The 20,300-nt window shown below is 37.8% G+C and overlaps 1 long non-coding RNA gene across 4 annotated transcripts in view; it reads right to left on the minus strand.

Moving 5' to 3' along the window:
- Positions 1–2,826: 2,826 nt before the first annotated feature.
- The window catches only part of LOC148803624 (uncharacterized), a 70,846-nt gene continuing 53,372 nt past the window's right edge, over positions 2,827–20,300 (minus strand). For 2 of the 4 annotated variants that reach the window (XR_016077605.1, XR_016077608.1), the window contains one exon: positions 2,827–3,976. This is a non-coding gene — a long non-coding RNA (uncharacterized LOC148803624). Of the gene's footprint in view, positions 3,977–4,488; positions 4,728–20,300 lie in introns of all 4 variants that reach the window. The other 2 variants (XR_016077606.1, XR_016077607.1) reach the window with 2 other exon arrangements.

The following is a 20,300-nucleotide window of genomic DNA, read 5'->3' on the forward strand; positions in this document are numbered from 1 at the left end:
CACAATTCTAGAGGGGGTGCAAGATTTCCTCTAGAAGCAATAGGAGTTGCCACTTAACATGGCTTATCTCCTTTTTTTTCCACTTATTCTTATTAGGAAACTAACTATTCCCTACTTTCTCTTAAATTATCCCCATCTCTCCCTAATTTCTATTTATCTTCTAAATTATCTCTAATTCCTGTTTGTCCTCTCTCCCACTTTTCATTTATATCCATCTAAAGAAAGTTTCAATTAAAATATTTAACAATTATTTAAATATTATAGTGAAATTATGCTAATAACTTTAGAATATTTGTTAAAAACACAAAAAGTAATTATAATAGGTTTAATAATATTCATATTATTAATAGTTTTATATTTTTATGAAATTCATAAGAAAAATTGTAATAACAATACAAATTATAATTTTATGGATTATTCAATTTAATAACTAAATAATGTTTAGAAAATATAAATAAAAAATTATTTAAATAACAAAATATTAAAAACATCTAAATGATTATGTAACAAAATATTTACATTTACATAATAACTTTAAAGATATAAAATTTAAATAACAAAAATATTAAATATTTTACATATTCTTTAAATATTTAAATAATGAAATATTTAACATAACTACATGTTTAAATAGTTAAAATTTTGAAATTATGTAATAAATATTAAAAAAATTTCTTAAGAGTAGAATAATAATTATAATAGATTTCATAACTTTTGAATTCATAATAATTTTATATTTTACAAAATTAATAACAAAATTATGTAATAATAGTATAAATTTTAATTTCATGGATTATTAAATTTAATAAATAATTAATATTTTAAAATGTTAAATGATGGTATTATTTTATATTTAAATAATATTAATAACTAAATCATATCTTATATATTACTTCAAAAACAAAAAGTATATTAAATAACAAAATTATGTTATACTTTTAAAAATATCAAAAGCACAAAAGTAATTATAACTAGTAGGGCCCATGTGATGCACAAGATGTGGCACTCCTCCCTGTCCCTCGCCCCCATAGTTAAGACACTCTACCCCGTCCCCGTTTTGTCCCTGGTGGCGAGTTGTCAAGGATAGGGAATCCCCATATTTTCCCCACCTCGAGGTAGACCTGTTCATGGGCCGGGTAGCCTGATGCCCCGGCCCGGCCCAACTCGCACCCCGGCCGGACTAGGTCATGTAATTAGGCTCGCAGGCCTAACCTCGGGCCTAACATAGTAAGCCCGACTGTGTTTCGGTCCAGGCTAAGGATTTGTCAAAAAAGCCCGGCCCGACCCGACCCGACTCAACATTATATATTTTATAAAATATATAATATGTATTTTATATATCATATAAAATATATAAATAATATATATTTATAATTTAATATATACATATTTTATTCTTTTCTTTATAATTTCTCTCTCTCTCTCTCCCTCTCTCTCTATTCAACCGCTTCAGTAGTAGTAACAGTGTGGGCTAAATTTCGGGCTTGGGCCCAGGCTCGAGCTTTGGGCTTTTTATGAGGGCTGGGCTCGGGCCCAAGTTGTAGGCCCGATGGTCGGGTTGGGCTCGGGCTCGGGCCTTTGAAAAATCTGTTAATACAGAGTGAAAGCCCGACCTGAGCCCGGTTCGGCCCGGCCAGGCCCATGAACAGGTCTACCCCGAGGCAACCACCTAAAAATAATCTAATTTGTGGATATTTTATAAATAGGATTATAGGAATTTGGTGTATTTTAGGAATTTGATTTTGACAATTTGGGGGCATTTTATAAACGGAATTGTGAGATCCTAGGATTATAAGAATATGAGGAAAAACGAAAAACTTAGAGATATTTTAAAAGTCAATATTAATTTTACTGATATTTTACTAAATTACCATCGGGTTTGGGGAATTATATGCAAATCCTGTCCCTTCCCCATCCCTAATTTGGAGTAAAAATATTTTTCCCCGTCCCCACCTTGTCTCTTCCCCATCCTATTTAAGATTCGAGAAAACATGCCCTCTTCGGGGTGGGGTATTAATTATGTTTTATATACTAATTTTTAATAATTATTTATGTTTTATATACTATTTTAAAAGATTTCAATATACAAAAATGAATACTAAATCATATTTTAAACATTCTTTAAAAAACAAAAAATAGATTAAATAACAAAATTCTGTAGTAGGTTTAATAAGAATAAAAAATATAAATAAATGAAAAAATGAATATTATTGAAATAGTGGAAGTAGATTAAACTTATAGGTGTTAAAGCTTTTTATTAGTTATTTATTGTATTTTTGTTATAAATATATTTGCAGCAATTATGTATTTTCGCTGTAATTTTTCAATAATTATTGGAGTTTAAACTATTGTTATTTGTTAGGTATTAGACTATTAATTTAGTTGAAATTACGAGTATTCACTAGGAAATTCAGTTCGATTGGATTATTTGGCTAACCAAACTGATCTGGTCGGGTTAGGGAGTTAGTTGGTCACTCAACAATAATTTCAATAATTTTTGGAAATGTGGCACTCCTCCCTGTCCCTCACCCCCATAGTTAAGACACTCTACCCCGTCCCCGCTTCGTCCCTGGTGGCGAGTCGTTGAGGATAGGGAATCTCCAAATTTTCCCCACCCCGAGGTAGACCTGTTCATGGGCCGGGTAGCCTGATGGCCGGGCCTAGCCTGGCTCGCACCCCAGTCGGGGGTGCCTGACTGTGTTTTGGGCCGACTGTGTTTTGGGCCGGGCTCGGAATTTGTCAAAAAATCCTGGCCCGACCCGACCCAACTCAACATTATATATATTATAAAATCTGTAATTTGTATTTTATATATTATATAAAATATATAAATAATATAATATTTATTGAAATATATATTTATAAAACTACAAAATGGGAAAGATTGGATGCGAAAATAGGTCTGGGTCGGAATACCCGAAATCCGAACCGTTATAATTACCATCTTCACCCGGAATTGGGTTAGCGCGCATTTCCATTGCAACGGCCAACGGTCATATAAGATTTGATCATGTTCGTTTAGATTCGAAAAGATTTTCTCTTCCAATCATATCTAGGTCTTCAGTCTTTATGCAAACGAACGTTTCCAAGAACCGAACGGACCAGTTTGATGGACTATAGAAATGTGGGCGAAGCCTCCAGATACCACCACTCTGCTCTTCCCCGCCTGCAGAGGTAGAAAGATCAAGATCAAGAACGGTTAAGGCCTCCTGGAAGATTGCCCAACCGGAGCTTTTTCTCCTCCTCCGGAATGCCCAACCCTAGGTCTTCAGTCTTTATGCAACGAACGTTTCCAAGAACCGAACGGACCAGTTTGATGGACTATAGAAATGTGAGCGAAGCTTCCAGATACCACCACTCTGCTCTTCCCCGCCTGCAGAGGTAGAAAGATCAAGATCAAGAACGGTTAAGGCCTCCTGGAAGATTGCCCAACCGGAGCTTTTCTCCTCCTCTGGAATGCCCAACCCTAGGTCTTCAGTCTTTATGCAAACGAACGTTTCCAAGAACCGAACGGACCAGTTTGATAGACTATAGAAATGTGGGCGAAGCCTCCAGATACGACCACTCTGCTCTTCCCCGCCTGCAGAGGTAGAAAGATCAAGATCAAGAACGGTTAAGGCCTTTTGGAAGATTGCCCAACCGGAGCTTTTCTCCTCCTCCGGAATGCCCAACCGGAGCTTTTCGGGATTCCTTCTCATCTCTTGGAGAGACTTTCCAGTTCAGTTCACCTCTTCCTGTAACTCTCATCCAAGCTCTCCTGCTCCTCTCTGATTCAGTCAACTTTGTTTCGAACTCAAAAGTCTTGAAGCCGGTGGCAACCACTCGTCGTCTAAGCTTCATCGTCATCAAATAGGTAAACCAATTTCCTTTGCCGAACCAAGTTTTCCCTTTTGCAAAGCTCCTCTGTATGCATCATAGTGCAAGTTATCAAGGGAATCGTAGTATCAATCATACCATGCGAATTTTCTTCATGTAACTGTACATCAAAGACAAAAACTTAGCAATCACTATAGCCTCATAACATTCCTTAATTGAATCCAAGAACATGAAAAATGCCTTGCTTCCACGAACATCTTGGTTTTTTCATTGTTTAGGTGGATAATGCAATTGCAGTTTTTGGTCTTTCCTTTGTCTTTTAGGCTGTTCAATTTACAGCAAGTTAGCATCTCGCCTTTTATTATTCCTGGTCCATGTGATCATTGTTCTAAATTAGTTTTCTGTATCTTGTCACATTTTGGGCCCAATCAAGGTCCTTTTCTATGCATTATTTATATATTCTTGTTTTTATTTTATCATTTCTTGTTTTACCACTCGTCCATCTTATCAGTTATCATCTCCATCATGGGTGTGTGAATTTCAGGTTAGCATGAACCCATAAAACCCACTGTGGCCTAGGCTAGGGAAGAGTGGTCTAAGCTTAGTTGGGTTAACAGTTAACTCAAGTATCTACATTGCCCTAAACCTAAACTGATCTTGATCTGGCCTCACCCGTTTTACATTGCAATCAATCACTGGCACAGCCCCATACGTCCAAAATATCAATCAAGCTCCTTGAAGCTGACTCTGTCAGGCCATGGTGTAATCTAATGTCACATGTAGTTTGGATTAGGTGTATTCCGATGTCACCTCACCACCTGTTTAACTGAAGAGGACACAACCGCCAATTGCCAATTATGGAAAATGTCATACGTGGAGAGGTGCTCGAAGATCCTTACAGTTTTAGTGTACTGTGTAATAAAACAAAACAAGAAACCATACCATCAACACAACCAGAAAATGAAGGAAAAGAAAAGGTACCTGGTGTTCTCTAATGATATAATTTTTTTTGACAGATAGGTTGATAGATAATGATACCACAATAAATGTTTAAGATCTACCTGGCTACACCACAACAATGTTAGCTCTGAATTAATTAAGGCCTTTCCTCTACAACAATGCCTAAAGCTCCAGCCAAGTCACAGAAAATTTGGAATTCTTATACCATAATAGCTGAATAAACAATTAACAAAATGCCATGTTAAATTTGGTACCTTATTGTGTCATACACTTGAATTGTAGAAAGAAGGCCACGGAATTCAAAGATAAGATCAATTAACAGGAAAGTTGTTTTTTTGGTTTTGCTCAGCATACTGCTGTCTTGCTTTGGAAGCAAGTGATTGATGTTTTGAACTAGTTTGATGGGGTTAGATATCTTGCGTTACTGCTTCCCTCCTGCTTTGAGGGATTTTTTTTGTTGTTCTCTGTTTATGTCTGGATGAATGGAAAATGGCAGCTGAACATAGAATTCTAGAATTTTTCTGAAGCCTATACTTGGATACATATTTCTTTTTGCTAAGTGGATTTCTTATTGCTTTAATTGCTTTCACTTACTGCATGTTGTCCAAGGATGAGTTGTATTTTATTATATGAAGACGGATGAGGTGATCAAGTAGATAGCTTCTAATTGGATCTTATCCTCATTTCTCTGACATAATTCTTGAATTTGGATTGGTTAAGCTGATTGAACTGGAAAACCAAAAGTTGTTTCCTTCCAATTTTTAATCTTTGGATGTGGATAATACCTATAAAACAATGACAACAGCAAATATAGGCAAATATATTAACATTTCAAGAAACAAAGTAATTACTAATCTACATTACATCCAGAAGATGTACAGAAATGGAGAATGCTGCCAAAAAATGCTCATCATGGGTGAGGGAGAGGGAAAAACACATCTCTGCACACTCCCCCTCTTACTAACAAAATCCATAAAAAAGAGATAATGGTGACCATGGACTCCAGATCTGCTACAAATAAGACATTACATAACTGAATCCAGAGTTAAAAAAACAGCGATTCGTACAAGCGGCACCACTGTTAAAGTGGCACCATTATTGTGCCCTTTTTTTTTTTTTTGTAAAAGATTGCCATTCTTAGACTCAAACCTCATTCTTACACTTGTCATCCAAAGAAGTTGAAAAAAGTGGCCACTCTCATTTATTACATCTGAGAATTTCACATCCATGAGAAACCCACTCTGGGAATTTACCCATCTAGGATAGAGAAATTGGCAAGTCAAGTGCTAGATGCAGTGCACATGACAGTAAATCTAACTTTACATTTCGGAAGTCCTAAATTTTATTTTTAAGTTTTTTCAGTTAGATAAACTAACTGGGTAAAGTTTAAAATCCTCTTTTGAGAAAAGATTAGCAAACTGGACCTAATTAACCAATTTTGGAGATACTCCAACATTGAAATAGTTTTTTTTTTTTTTTTCTGAAAAAACTAGATGGAGCTGTCGTGGGGGAGCTGGAGGGGTGGGTTGTAGAATCAATACCACTTGAGAAATTCTCAGTAGCATGCTACTAAAATCTGCTGCTTCTTATAAAAAATTAAAAGAAAAAAATCTAGGTACTACTGAACCAGTTCAACTCAACTCAAATCAGCATTAATCCCAACTCAATTCAAATGTGTGAAGTGGAACAGCAATGGGCCTCGTCCATGCACCCAGAATAAGCCACTATAACCTGCATCTACCGGTTTGTTTTCTAGAACTATTTGTTTTTCTCCTATTTCTTATTCGATATTCTTGGGCAGGTCAATGCTTTGAACACACAGAGACATGGCCGTGATATAGATTCGGAATAGCCAATGTTATGTGCTAGTTGAAGATTGTCAGCAACACAAACTTGCTATAATTTTATGCACTCAACTTTGTTCTTTTTGTAGGTGGCCATCATATCCCCGGGACTTACAAGTGCAGCCACCAACGACGCTTGAATGGCAGGTTTGGTACGCAACTTCTCAAGCTATTGCTATAAAGAAGTTGCTCTCTCAACTCTATGTAAGCTCCTGCATTTACTAATTTGCTTGGGTAGCGTGCGTAGATGCAGATTCCACGACGTCTTGCCCGTCCGTGGAATGGAGTTCTTGACACTTCCACCATACAATTCTGACCGGTTCTTGTTGAAATCGTAAGTAAAAGGCATAACCTAAGCAGCACCTTTTTGTTTTCTTGTAGTACAGTACTTTTCATGGAATTTATGTGACTAAATAAGCGGGTAGAAAAATGATATATAGCTGCATTATGAACACTTTACCTCTGATTTTCATAGGATAGATGTGGTGCAAATGCCGATGTAGCCAGAAAGGAAGAAGTAGGGGTGGATTCAAGCCGAGGCGAGCCGAATAGTATGAGGCTCAAGCTCGGCTCAAGACTATTCTACAAGGCTCGAGCTCGGTTCGAGCCATATCCTTGAGTTGGAGCTCGGCTCGGCTTGGGTCTTTTTATATTTTATAAAAAATATTTTATTATAAAATATATATATTACATATATTTAATATCAACTATATGCATATATATACATATATTCGAGCCGGCTCGTGAGCCTCCCGAGCCAAGCTCTAGTAGGCTCGAGCTAGGCATGTTTAATAATCGAGCCACTGAATTGGGCTCGAGCTCGAGCTCAAGCTCGATTGAAACCGAGCCGAGCTCGAGCAGCTCGTGAAAAGCTTGACTCGTTGTCACCCCTAGGAAGAAGTCAACGGCCACCTTTTTCAGTGCTTTTGTTAGTTCTGATTTTGGCAAGGTAACTAACTGTCGATTTATGTGGTGATGTTGGTTTTTGTTCATTCTGTTTTGCTCATTTTTAACGGATACCATTTTGTTTTCATTGTGCAGGATGCGTGGTTGACTGTTCTTTCGGAAGTTTCACAGTGTGGCTCGACCAGCAAATGGCCACTCTACGTAGGTCTGTCAATGGGTTGGATCCGACTCGGGTCTAGGAAGAAGCATTCCCAAACCGGTTGTTAATCGGCCCAAAAACATAGACCAAGAACCGTTCTTGCAAAAATAAAAGCTAATTTCAAATAACAACCAACCCGCTTATGCTAAAAACTATTAGTACTCTATTTAACTAAGAACTTAAAATTTAAATTTTAAAAATGTGACCTTAATAAAAATTGAGGGAGAAAGATTAAACTAGAGATAAGCTAGGAAAACAAACACTTTTAACTAGTATTATACATAAAATTTGACATTTTAAGTGTACAATATGATAGAATGATAAGAATATTAACAATATATCACAAATATTTAATAAAGTGAACGATTTTCGGTCCGAATCGGTTTGGGAGAGTTGAGAGCAAGAACCGGCCCGATTCTTTATTCAGATAAACTTACTGAACCAGAACCGTTATTAATGGTTCGGTGTGCGAGGATCTGTTGGGAAGACCCGACCCGTTGATAGCCCGAATTCAAGAATAAGTTACGGGTGAAGACCCGTAAGACATCAACACCGGTATTTCCTTTCCTTCCCCACTCGGATCTACTTATATTGGTAAGGAGATTTGCAATCCGTAGTCAATGTTCAAGGTTTGTCTATCGCAAGGAATGATTCTAATGTGGGATGTTGATTTTGGACTGGCACGGCTGAATGAGTGCTCCAAAAGCAATGTCAATCGTGCCACTATAGGCACATTACTTGGAGCTCCCATTGAAAGCTAAGGTATCAAGAGTGACTGCGACCATGCAAGTCCTCACATACCTTTTACATGCAAAAGCTTTCTTAGATTCAGAAATTTAATTTTGGTACTTGGTATTGTAGGGTGTTTTCTTTTCTTGTCTTTAAAAACTGTTCTCGGTTATCTCCAGGAATCAGCGCTTCTACGAGAATATGTGGCAGAGACGATTCAAGTGTACAAAGTGGAGCACTAATGGGCCCAGTCAATGCACCCAAAATAAGCCACTATAACCTGCATCTCCTGTTTTGTTTTCTAGAATTGTTTGTTTTTCTCCCATTTCTTACTCGATATTCTTGGGTAGGTCAATGCTTTGGATACACAGAGACTTGGTTGTGATATATATTTGGAATAGTCAATGTTATGTGCTAGTTGAAGATTGTCAACAATGCAAACTAGCTATAATTTTAGGCACTCAACTTTGTTCTTTCTGCAGGTGTCCATCATATCCCTGGGACTTACAAGTGCAACCACCAACGATGCTTAAATTGCAGGTTTGGTACGCAACCTCTCAAGCTATTCATATAAAGAAGTTGCTCTCTCTACACCTCTACGTAAGCTCCTACATTTACTAATTTGCTTGGGTAGTGTGCGTAGATGCAGATTTCACGACGTCTTGCCCGTCCGTGGAATGGAGTTCTCGACTCTTCCACCATACAATTCTGACCGGTTCTTGTTGAAACCGTAAGTAAAAGGCAGAACCTAAGCAGTACCATTTTGTTTTCATGTAGTACAGTACTTTTCATGGAAATTGTGACTGAATAAGCGGGTAGACAAATGATATACAATTGCATTATGAACACTTTACCTCTGGTTTTCCTAGAATTGATTGGGTGAAAATGCCGATACAGCCAGAAAGGAAGAAGTCAATGGCCACCATTTTTTGTGTTTTTGTCTGTTCTAATTTTGGCAAGGTAATTAACTGTTGATTTATGTGGTGATGTTGGTTCTGTTCATTCAGTTCTGCACATTTTTAACAGATACCCCTTCTGTTTTATTTGTGCAGGACGCATGGTCGATGGTTCTTTCTTAAGTTTCAAGGTGTGGCTTGACCAGCAGATGGCCACTCAATGTAGGGCGGTCAATGGGTATGGTCCGGCTCAGGTCTAGGAAGAAGAATTCCCAAACCAGTTGTTAATCGGCCTAAAACCATAAACCCGTAACTGCTTTTGAATAATAAAAGTTTACTTCAAATAAAAACAAAACCGATTATTCTAAAAACTATTAGTGTATTATTTAACTAGCAACTTAAAATTTAAAATTTAATAATATAACCTTGATAAAAATTGAAGGAGAAAGATTAAACTAGAGATAAGATAGGAAAAAACAATTTTAACTAGTATTATACATAAAATTTAAAATCTTAAGTTTATAATATGATAGAATGAAAAGAATATTAACAACATATCATATATAATTAATAAAGCGAATGACTTTGGGTCCGAATCGGTTTGGGACAGTTGAGAGCAAGAACTGGCTCGATTCTACAGTCAGATAAACTTAATGACTAGAACCGTTATTAATGTTTCGGTCTACGAGGATGTGTTGGGAAGACCCGACCCGTTGATAGCCCTAGTTCAAGAATAAGTTACGGGTGAAGACCCGTATGACATCAACACCGGTATTTCCTTTCCTTCCCCACTTGGATCTACTTATCTTGGAAAGGAGATATGCAACCCCTAATCAATATTCAAGGTTTGGCTATTGCAAGGAAAGATTCTAACGTGGGATGTTGATTTTGGACTGGCACGGCTTAATGAGTGCTTCAAAAGCAATGTCGATCGTGCCACAACAAGCACATTATTTGCAGCTCCCGTTGAAAGCTAAGGTATCAAGAGTGACTGCGACCTTGTAAGTCCTCGCATTCCTTTTACATGCAAAAGTTTCCTTAGATTCAGAAATTTATTTTTGGTAATTGGTATTGTAGGGTATTTTCTTTTCTTGTTTTATAAAACTGTTCTCGGTTATCTATAAGAATTGGCACTTCTACGAGATTATGTGGCAGATACGATTCAAGTGTACTAAGTGGAGCACCAATGGTCCCAGTCAAAGCACGCAAAGTAAGCCACTATAACCTGCATCTCCCGTTTTGTTTTTTAGAATTGTTTGTTTTCTCCATTTCTTACTCGATATTCTTGGGCAGGTCAATGCTTTAGACACACAGAGACTTGGCCGTGAAATAGATTTGGAATAGCCAATGTTATGTGCTAGTTGAAGACTGTCAGTGATGCAAAATTGCTTAATTTTATGTACTCAACTTTGTTCTTTCTGCAGGTGTCCATCATATCCTCGGGACTTACAAGTGCAGCCACCAGCGAAACTTGAATTGCAGGTTTGGTATGCAACCTCTCAAGCTATTGCAATAAAGAAGTTGCTCTCTCTACTCCCTTATATAAGCTCCTGCATTTACTAATTTGCTTGGGTAGTTTGCGTAGATGCAGATTGCATGACGTCATGCCCGTTTGTGGAATGGGGCTCCCGACTCTTCCACCATACAATTCTGACAGGTTCTTGTTGAAATCGTAAGTAAAAGGCAGAACCTAAGCAGTACCTTTTTGTATAATTGTAGTACAATATTTTTCATGGAATTATTGTGACTGAATAAACAGAAAGAAAAATGATATACAGTTTCACTATGAACACTTTACCTCTAGTTTTCCTAGAACAGATGAGGTGCAAATGCCGATGCAACCAAAAAGGAAGAAGTCAACGGCCACCTTTTTCAGTGCTTTTGTTAGTTCTGATTTTGGCAAGGAAACTAACTGTCGATTTATGTAGTGACGTTGGTTTCTATTCATTTTGTTCTCCACATTTTTGACGGATACCCTTTTTGTTTTCATTGAGCAGATGCGTGGTCGATTTTTCTTTCGGAAGTTTCAAGGTGTGGCTCGACCAGCAAATGGCCACTCAACCGGTTGTGAATCATCCCACAAACATAGACCCAGAACCGTTCTTGGAAGAATAAAAGCTAAGTTCAAATAACAACCAAACCGATTATGCTAAAAACTATTAGCGCTCTATTTAACTAGGAACTTAAAATTTAAAAGTTTATAATATAACCTTAATAAAAACTGAAGGAGAAAGATTAAAGTAGAGATAAGATAGGAAAACAAAAACTTTTAACTAGTATTATACATAAAATTTGAAATTTTAAGTGTATAATATGATAAAATGAAAAGAATATTAACAATATATCACATGTAATTAACACAGCGAATGACTTTGGGTCCGAATCGGTTTGGGACTGTTGAGAGCGAGAACCGGCCCGATTCTTTGACCGCTCACCGAACCAGAACCGTTATTAATGGTTTGGTCTACGAGGATCCATTGGGAGGACCCGACCCGTTGAAAGCCCTAGTTCAAGAATAACGTATGGGTGAAGACACGTACGATATCAATATCGGTTTTTCCTTTTCTTCCCCACTCGGATCTACTTATCTTGGTTAGGAGATTTGCAACCCCTAGTCAATGTTCAAGGTTTGGCTATTGCGAGGAATGAATGTAACGTAAGATGTTGATTTTGGACTGACACATCTTAATGAGTGCTTCAAAAGCAATGTCGACCATGCCACTACAAGCACATTACTTGGAGCTCCCGTTGAAATCTAAGGAATCAAGAATACTGCGATCATGTAAGTCCTCACATTCCTTTTACATGCAAAAGCTTTCTTAGATTCTAGAATTTAATTTTGGTAATTGGTATTGTAAGGTATTTTCTTTTCTTGTTTTATAAAACTATTCTCGGTTATCTCTAGGAATCGGCACTTCTATGAGATTATCTAGCAAATACGATTCAAGTGTATGAAGTGAATAAGTAGATAGAAAAATGATATACAGTTGCACTACGAACACCTTACCTCTGGTTTTCCTATAATAGATGAGGTGCAAATGTCGATGCAGCAAGAAAGGAAAAAGTCAATGGCCACCTTTTTCGGTGCTTTTGTTAGTTCTAATTTTGGTAAGGTAACTAACTATCGATTTATGTGGTGATGTTGGTTTCTGTTCATTATGTTATGCTCATTTTTAACGGATACCATTTTGTTTTCATTGTGTAGGATGCATGGTTGACTGTTCTTTCGGAAGTTTCAAGGTGTGGCTCGACCAGCAAATGGCCACTCAACAAAGGTCCGTCAATGGGTTGGGTCTAACTCGGTTCTAGGAAGAAGCATTCCCAAACCGGTTGTTAATCGGCCCAAAAACATAGACCCTGAACCGTTCTTGGAAGAACAAAAACTAAGTTCAAATAACAACCAAACCGATTATGCTAAAAACTATTAGTGTTCTATTTAACTATGATCTTAAAATTTAAAAGTTAACGATATATCCTTAATAAAAATTGAAGGAGAAAGATTAAACTAGAGATAATCTAAGAAAACAAACAGTTTTAACTAGGATTATACATAAAATTTGACATTTTAAGTGTATAATAAGATAAAATGATAAGGAATATTAACAATATATCACATATAATTAATAAAACGAACGACTTTGGCTCCGAATCGGTTTGGGACTGCTGTGAGCGAGAACCGGCCTGATTCTTCGATCGGATAAACTTACCGAACTAGAACTGTTATTAATGGTTTGGTCTGCGAGGATCCGTTGGGAAGACCTGACCCGTTGATAGCCCTAGTTCAAGAATAAGGTACATGTGAAGAAACGTACGATATCAACATCGGTTTTTCCTTTTCTTCCCCACTCGGATCAACTTATCTTGGTAAGGAGATTTGCAACCGCTAGTCAATGTTCGAGGTTTGCCCATTGCAAGGAATGATTCTAACGTGAGATGTTGATTGTGGACTAACACCGCTTAATGAGTGCTTCAAAAGTAATGTCGATCATGCCACTACAAGCACATTACTTGGATCTCCCGTTGAAAGCTAAGGAATCAAGAGTGATTGCGATCATGTAAGTCCTCACATTCCTTTTACATGCAAAAGCTTTCTTAGATTCAGGAATTTAATTTTGGTAATTGCTATTGTAAAGTATTTTCTTTTCTTGTTTTATAAAACTGTTCTCGGTTATCTCTAGGAATTGGCACTTCTACGAGATTATCTAGCAAATACGATTCAAGTGTACGAAGTGGAGCACCAATGGGCCCAATCAATGCACCCAAAATAAGCCACTATACCCTGCATCTCCCGTTTTGTTTTGTAGAATTGTTTTTCTCCTATTTCTTACTCGATATTCTTGGGCAGGTCAATGCTTTGGACACACAGAGACTTGGCCGTGATATATATTTGGAATAGCCAATGTTATGTGCTAGTTGAAGATTGTCTGCGATGCAAACTCGCTATAAGTTTTTGCACTCAACTTTGTTCTTTCTTCAGGTGTCCATCAAATCCCCGAGACTTACAAGCGTAGCCACCAACGATGCTTGAATTGCAGGTTGCTCTCTCTACTCCTCTAATATAAGCTCCTGCATTTACTAATTTGCTTGGGTAGTGTGCGTAGATGCAGATTCAACGATGTCTTGACCGTTCGTGGAATGGGGTTCCTGACTCTAGAACCATACCATTCTGAACGGTTGTTGTTGAAACCGTAAGTAAGGGCAGAACCTAAGCAGTACCTTATTGTTTAACTGTAGTACAGTACTTTTCATGTCATTTATGTGACAGAATAAGCGGGTAGAAAAATGAGATACAATTGCATTATGAACACTTTACCTCTGGATTTCCTAGAATAAATGGGGTGCAAATGCCGATGCAGCCAGAAAGGAAGAAGTTGACGACCACATTTTTCAGTGCTTTTGTCAGTTCTGATTTTGGCAAGGTAACTAACTGTCGATTTATGCGGTGATGTTGGTTTCTGTTCATTCTATTATGCTCATTTTTAACGGATACCATTTTGTTTTCATAGTGCAGGATGCGTGGTTGACTGTTCTTTCGGAAGTTTCACGGTGTGGCTCTACCAGCAATTGGCCACTCTACGTAGGTCCGTCAATGGGTTAGGTCCGACTCGGGTTTAGGAAGAAGCATTCCCAAACCGGTTGTTAATCGGCCCAAAAACATAGACCAAGAACCGTTATCGGAAGAATAAAAGCTATTTTCAAATAACAACCAAACCGGTTATGCTAAAAACTATTTGTGATCTATTTAACTAAGAACTTAAAATTTAAAATTTAATAATGTAACCTTAATAAAAATGAGGGAGAAAGATTAAACTAGAGATAAGCTAGGAAAACAAACACTTTTAACTAGTATTATACATAAAATTTGACATTTTAAGTGTACAATATGATAGAATGATAAGAATGTTAACAATATATCACAAATATTTAATAGAGTGAACGATTTTCGGTCTGAATCGGTTTGGGAGAGTTGAGAGCAAGAACTGGCCCGATTCTTTATTCAGATAAACTTACTGAACCAGAACCGTTATTAATGGTTCGGTGAGCGAGGATCTGTTGGGAAGACCCGACCCGTTGATAGCCCTAATTCAAGAATAAGTTACGGGTGAAGACCCGTACGACATCAACACCGGTATTTCCTCTCCTTCCCCACTCGGATCTACTTATCTTGGTAAGGAGATATGCAGCCCTAATCAATATTCAAGGTTTGGCTATTACAAGGAATGATTCGAACGTGGGATGTTGATTTTGGACTGGCACGGCTTAATGAGTGCTTCAAAAGCAATGTCGAGCGTGCCACAACAGACACGTTATTTGGAGCTCCCGTTGAAAGCTAAGGTATCAAGAGTGACTGCGACCAGGTAAGTCCTCGTATTCCTTTTACATGCAAAAGTTTTCTTAGATACAGAAGATTATTTTTGGTAATCGGTATTGTAGGGTATTTTCTTTTCTTGTTTTATAAAACTGTTCTCGGTTATCTCCAGGAATTGGCCCTTCTATGAGATTATGTGGCAGATACGATTCAAGTGTACTAACTGGAGCACCAATGGAACCAGTCAAAGCACGCAAAGTAAGCCACTATAACCTGCATCTCCCGTTTTGTCTTCTAGAATCGTTTGTTTTTCTCCATTTTTACTCAATATTCTTGAGCAAGCCAATTCTTTTTTCATAATGAGACTTGGCCGTGAAATAGATTCGGAATTGCCAATTCTTTCTACTGGTGTCCATCATATCCTCGCGACTTACAAGTGCAGCCACCAACAATGCTTGAATTGCAGGTTTGGTACACATCCTCTCAAGCTATTGCAATAGAGAAGTTGCTCTCTCCACTCCTTTATATAAGCTCCTACATTTTCTAATTTGCTTGGGTAGTGTGCGTAGATGCAGATTCCACGACGTCATGTACGTCCGTGGAATGGGGATCCCGACTCTTCCACCTTACAATTCTGACCGGTTCTTGTCGAAACCGTTGGTAAAAGGCAGAACCTAAGCAGTACCTTTTTGTATGGTTATAGTACAGTACTTTTCATGGAATTTATGTGACTGAATAAGCAGATAGAAAAATGATATACAATTGCACTATGAACACCTTACCTCTGGTTTTCCTATAATAGATGAGGTGCAAATGCCGATGCAACAAGAAAGGAAGAAGTCAATGGCCACCTTTTTCGGTGGTTTTGTTAGTTCTAATTTTGGTAAGGTAACTAACTATCGATTTGTGTGGGGATGTTGGTTTCTGTTGATTCTGTTTTGCTCATTTTTAACGGATACCATTTTGTTTTCATTGTGCAGGATGCGTGGTTGACTGTTCTTTCGGAAGTTTCAAGGTGTGGCTCGACCAGCAAATGGCCACTCAACATAGGTCCGTCAATGGGTTGGGTCTAACTCGGTTCTTGGAAGAAGCATTCCCAAACCGGTTGTTAATCGGCCCAAAAACATAGACCTTGAACCGTTTTTGGAAGAATAAAAACTAAGTTCAAATAACAACCAAACCGATTATGCTAAAAACTATTAGTGTTCTATTTAACTATGAACTTAAAATTTAAAAGTTAACGATATATCCTTAATAAAAATTGAAGGAGAAAGATTAAATTAGAGATAAGCTAAGAAAACAAACACTTTTAACTAGTATTATACATAAAATTTGACATTTTAAGTGTATAATATGATAAAATGATAAGGAATATTAACAATTTATCACATATAATTAAAAAAGCGAATGACTTTGGCTCCGAATCGGTTTGGGACTGCTGTGAGCGACAACCGGCCTGATTCTTCGATTGGATAAACTTACCGAACTAGAACTGTTATTAATGGTTTGGTCTGCGAGGATCCGTTGGGAAGACCCGACCCGTTGATAGCCCTAGTTCAAGAATAAGGTACATGTGAAGACACGTACGATATCAACATCGGTTTTCCTTTTCTTCCCCACTCGGATCTACTTATTTTGGTAAGGAGATTTGCAACCCCTAGTCAATGTTCGAGGTTTGGCCATTGCAAGGAATGATTCTAACGTGAAATGTTGATTTTGGACTGACACCGCTTAATGAGTGCTTCAAAAGTAATGTCGATCATGCTAGTACAAGCACATTACTTGGAGCTCCCGTTGAAATGGTATTGTAAGGTATTTTCTTTTCTTGTTTTATAAAACTGTTCTCGGTTATCTCTAGGAATCAGCACTTCTACGAGATTATCTAGCAAATACGATTCAAGTGTACGAAGTTGAGCACCAATGGGCCCAATCAATGCACCCAAAATAAGCCACTATACCCTGCATCTCCCATTTTGTTTTCTAGAATTGTTTTTCTCCTATTTCTTACTCGATATTCTTGAGCAGGTCAAGGCTTTGGACACACAGAGACTTGGCTGTGATATATATTTGGAATAGCCAATGTTATGTGCTAGTTGAAGATTGTCTGCGATGCAAACTCGCTATAAGTTTTTGCACTCAACTTTGTTCATTCTTCAGGAGTCCATCATATCCCCGAGACTTACAAGCGCAGCCACCAACGATGCTTGAATTGCAGGTTCGGTACGCATCCTGTACAGGTTGCGTACTAATTTGCTTCTACTTTTACTAATTTGCTATTGCTATAAAGTAGTTGTACTCTCTACTCCTCTAATATAAGCTTCTGCATTTACTAATTTGCTTGAGTAGTGTGCGTAGATGCAGATTCAATGACGTCTTGACCGTTCGTGGAATGGGGTTCCCGACTCTAGAACCATACCATTATGACCGGTTTTGCTTAAACCGTAAGTAAAGGGCAGAACCCAAGCAGTACCTTATTGTTTAACTGTAGTACAGTACTTTTCATGTCATTTATGTGACAGAATAAGCGGGTAGAAAAATTAGATACAATTGCATTATGAACAGTTTACCTATGGTTTTCCTAGAATAAATGGGGTGCAAATGCCAATGCATCCAGAAAGGAAGAAGTCGACGACCACATTTTTCGGTGCTTTTGTCAGTTCTGATTTTGGCAAGGTAACTAACTGTCGATTTATGCGGTGATGTTGGTTTCTGTTCATTCTGTTTTGTTCATTTTTAACGGATACCATTTTCTTTTCATTGTGCAGGATGCGTGGTTGACTATTCTTTCGGAAGTTTCAAGGTGTGGCTCTCGACCAACAAATGGCCACTCAACGTAGGTCCGTCAATGGGTTGGGTCCGACTCGGGTCTAGGAAGAAGCATTCCCAAACCGGTTGTTAATCGGCCCAAAAACATAGACCCTGAACCGTTCTTGGAAGAATAAAAACTAAGTTCAAATAACAACCAAACCGATTATGCTAAAAACTATTAGTGTTTTATTTAACTATGAACTTAAAATTTAAAAGTTAGTGATATATCCTTAATAAAAATTGAAGGAGAAAGATTAAACTAGAGATAAGCTGAGAAAACAAACACTTTTAACGAGTATTATACATAAAATTTGACATTTTAAGTGTATAATATGATAAAATGATTAAGAATATTAACAATATATCACATATAATTAATAAAACGAACGACTTTGGCTCCGAATCGGTTTGGGACTGCTAAGAGCGAGAACCGGCCTGATTCTTCGATCGGATAAACTTACCGAACCAGATCAGTTATTAATGGTTTGGTCTGCGAGGATCCGTTGGGAAGACCCGACCCATTGATAGCCAGCCCTAGTTTAAGAATAAGGTACATGTGAAGACACGTACGATATCAACATCGGTTTTTCCTTTTCTTCCCCACTTGGATCTACTTATCTTGGTAAGGAGATTTGCAACCCCAAGTCAATGTTCGAGGTTTGGCTATTGCAAGAAATGATTCTAACGTGAGATGTTGATTTTGGACTGACACCGCTTAATGAGTGCTTCAAAAGTAATGTCGATCATGCCACTACAAGCACATTACTTGGAGATCCTGTTGAAAGCTAAGGAATCAAGAGTGACTGCGATCATGTAAGTCCTCACATTCCTTTTACATGCAAAATCTTTCATAGATTCAGGAATTTAATTTTGGTAATTGGTATTGTAAAGTATTTTCTTTTCTTGTTTTATAAAACTATTCTCGGTTATCTCTAGGAATCGGCACTTCTACGAGATTATCTAGCAAATATGATTCAAGTGTACGAAGTGGAGCACCAATGGGCCCAATCAATGCACCCAAAATAAGCCACTATACCCTGCATCTCCCATTTTGTTTTGTAGAATTGTTTTTCTCCTATTTTTTACTCGATATTCTTGGGCAGGTCAATGCTTTGGACACACAGAGACTTGGCCGTGATATATATTTGGAATAGCCAATGTTAAGTGCTAGTTGAAGATTGTCTGCGATGCAAACTCGCTAAAAGTTTTTTTACTCAACTTTGTTCTTTCTTCAGGTGTTCATCATATCCCCAAGACTTACATGTGCAGCCAGCAACGATGCTTGAATTGCAGGTTTGGTACGCAACTTCTAAAACTATTGCTATAAAGTAGTTGCTCTCTCTACTCCTCTATATAAGCTCCTGCATTTACTAATTTGCTTGGGTAGTGTGCGTAGATGCAGATTCAACGACGTTTTGACCGTTCGTGGAATGGGGTTCCCGACTGTAGAACCATACCATTCTGAACGGTTGTTGTTGAAACCGCAAGTAAAGGGCAGAACCTAAGCAGTACCGTATTGTTGAAACCGTTGATAGCCCTAATTCAAGAATAAGTTACGGGTGAAGACCCGTACGACATCAACACCGGTATTTCCTTTCCTTCTCCACTCGGATCTACTTATCTTGGTAAGGAGATATGCAGCCCCTAGTCAATATTCAAAGCTTGGCTATTACAAGGAATGATTCTAATGTGGGATGTTGATTTTGGACTGGCACGGCTTAATGAGTGCTTCAAAAGCAATGTCGAGCGTGCCACAACAGACACGTTATTTGGAGCTCCCGTTGAAAGCTTAGGTATCAAGAGTGACTGCGACCAGGTAAGTCCTCGTATTCCTTTTGCATGCAAAAGTTGTTCTTAGATATAGAAGATTATTTTTGGTAATCGGTATTGTAGGGTATTTTCTTTTCTTGTTTTATAAAACTGTTCTCGCTTATCTCCAGGAATTGGCCCTTCTATGAGATTATGTGGCAGATACGATTCAAGTGCACTAAGTGGAGCACCAATGGAACCAGTCAAAGCACGCAAAGTAAGCCACTATAACCTGCATCTCCCGTTTTGTCTTCTAGAATCGTTTGCTTTTCTCCATTTTTACTCGATATTCTTGAGCAGGCCAATTCTTTAGACATAAAGAGACTTGGCCGTGAAATAGATTCGGAATTGCCAATGTTATGTACTAGTTGAAGATTGAATCAGCGATGCAAACTCGCTATAATTTTATGTACTCAACTTTCTTCTTTCTATAGGTGTCCATCATATCCTTGCGACTTACAAGTGCAGCCACCAACGATGCTTGAATTGCTGGTTTGGTACACATCCTCTCAAGCTATTGCAAT

The sequence above is a fragment of the Nelumbo nucifera genome, chromosome 1 (assembly GCF_055504915.1).
Source record: "Nelumbo nucifera cultivar China Antique chromosome 1, China Antique-T2T, whole genome shotgun sequence".
NCBI lineage: Eukaryota > Viridiplantae > Streptophyta > Magnoliopsida > Proteales > Nelumbonaceae > Nelumbo > Nelumbo nucifera.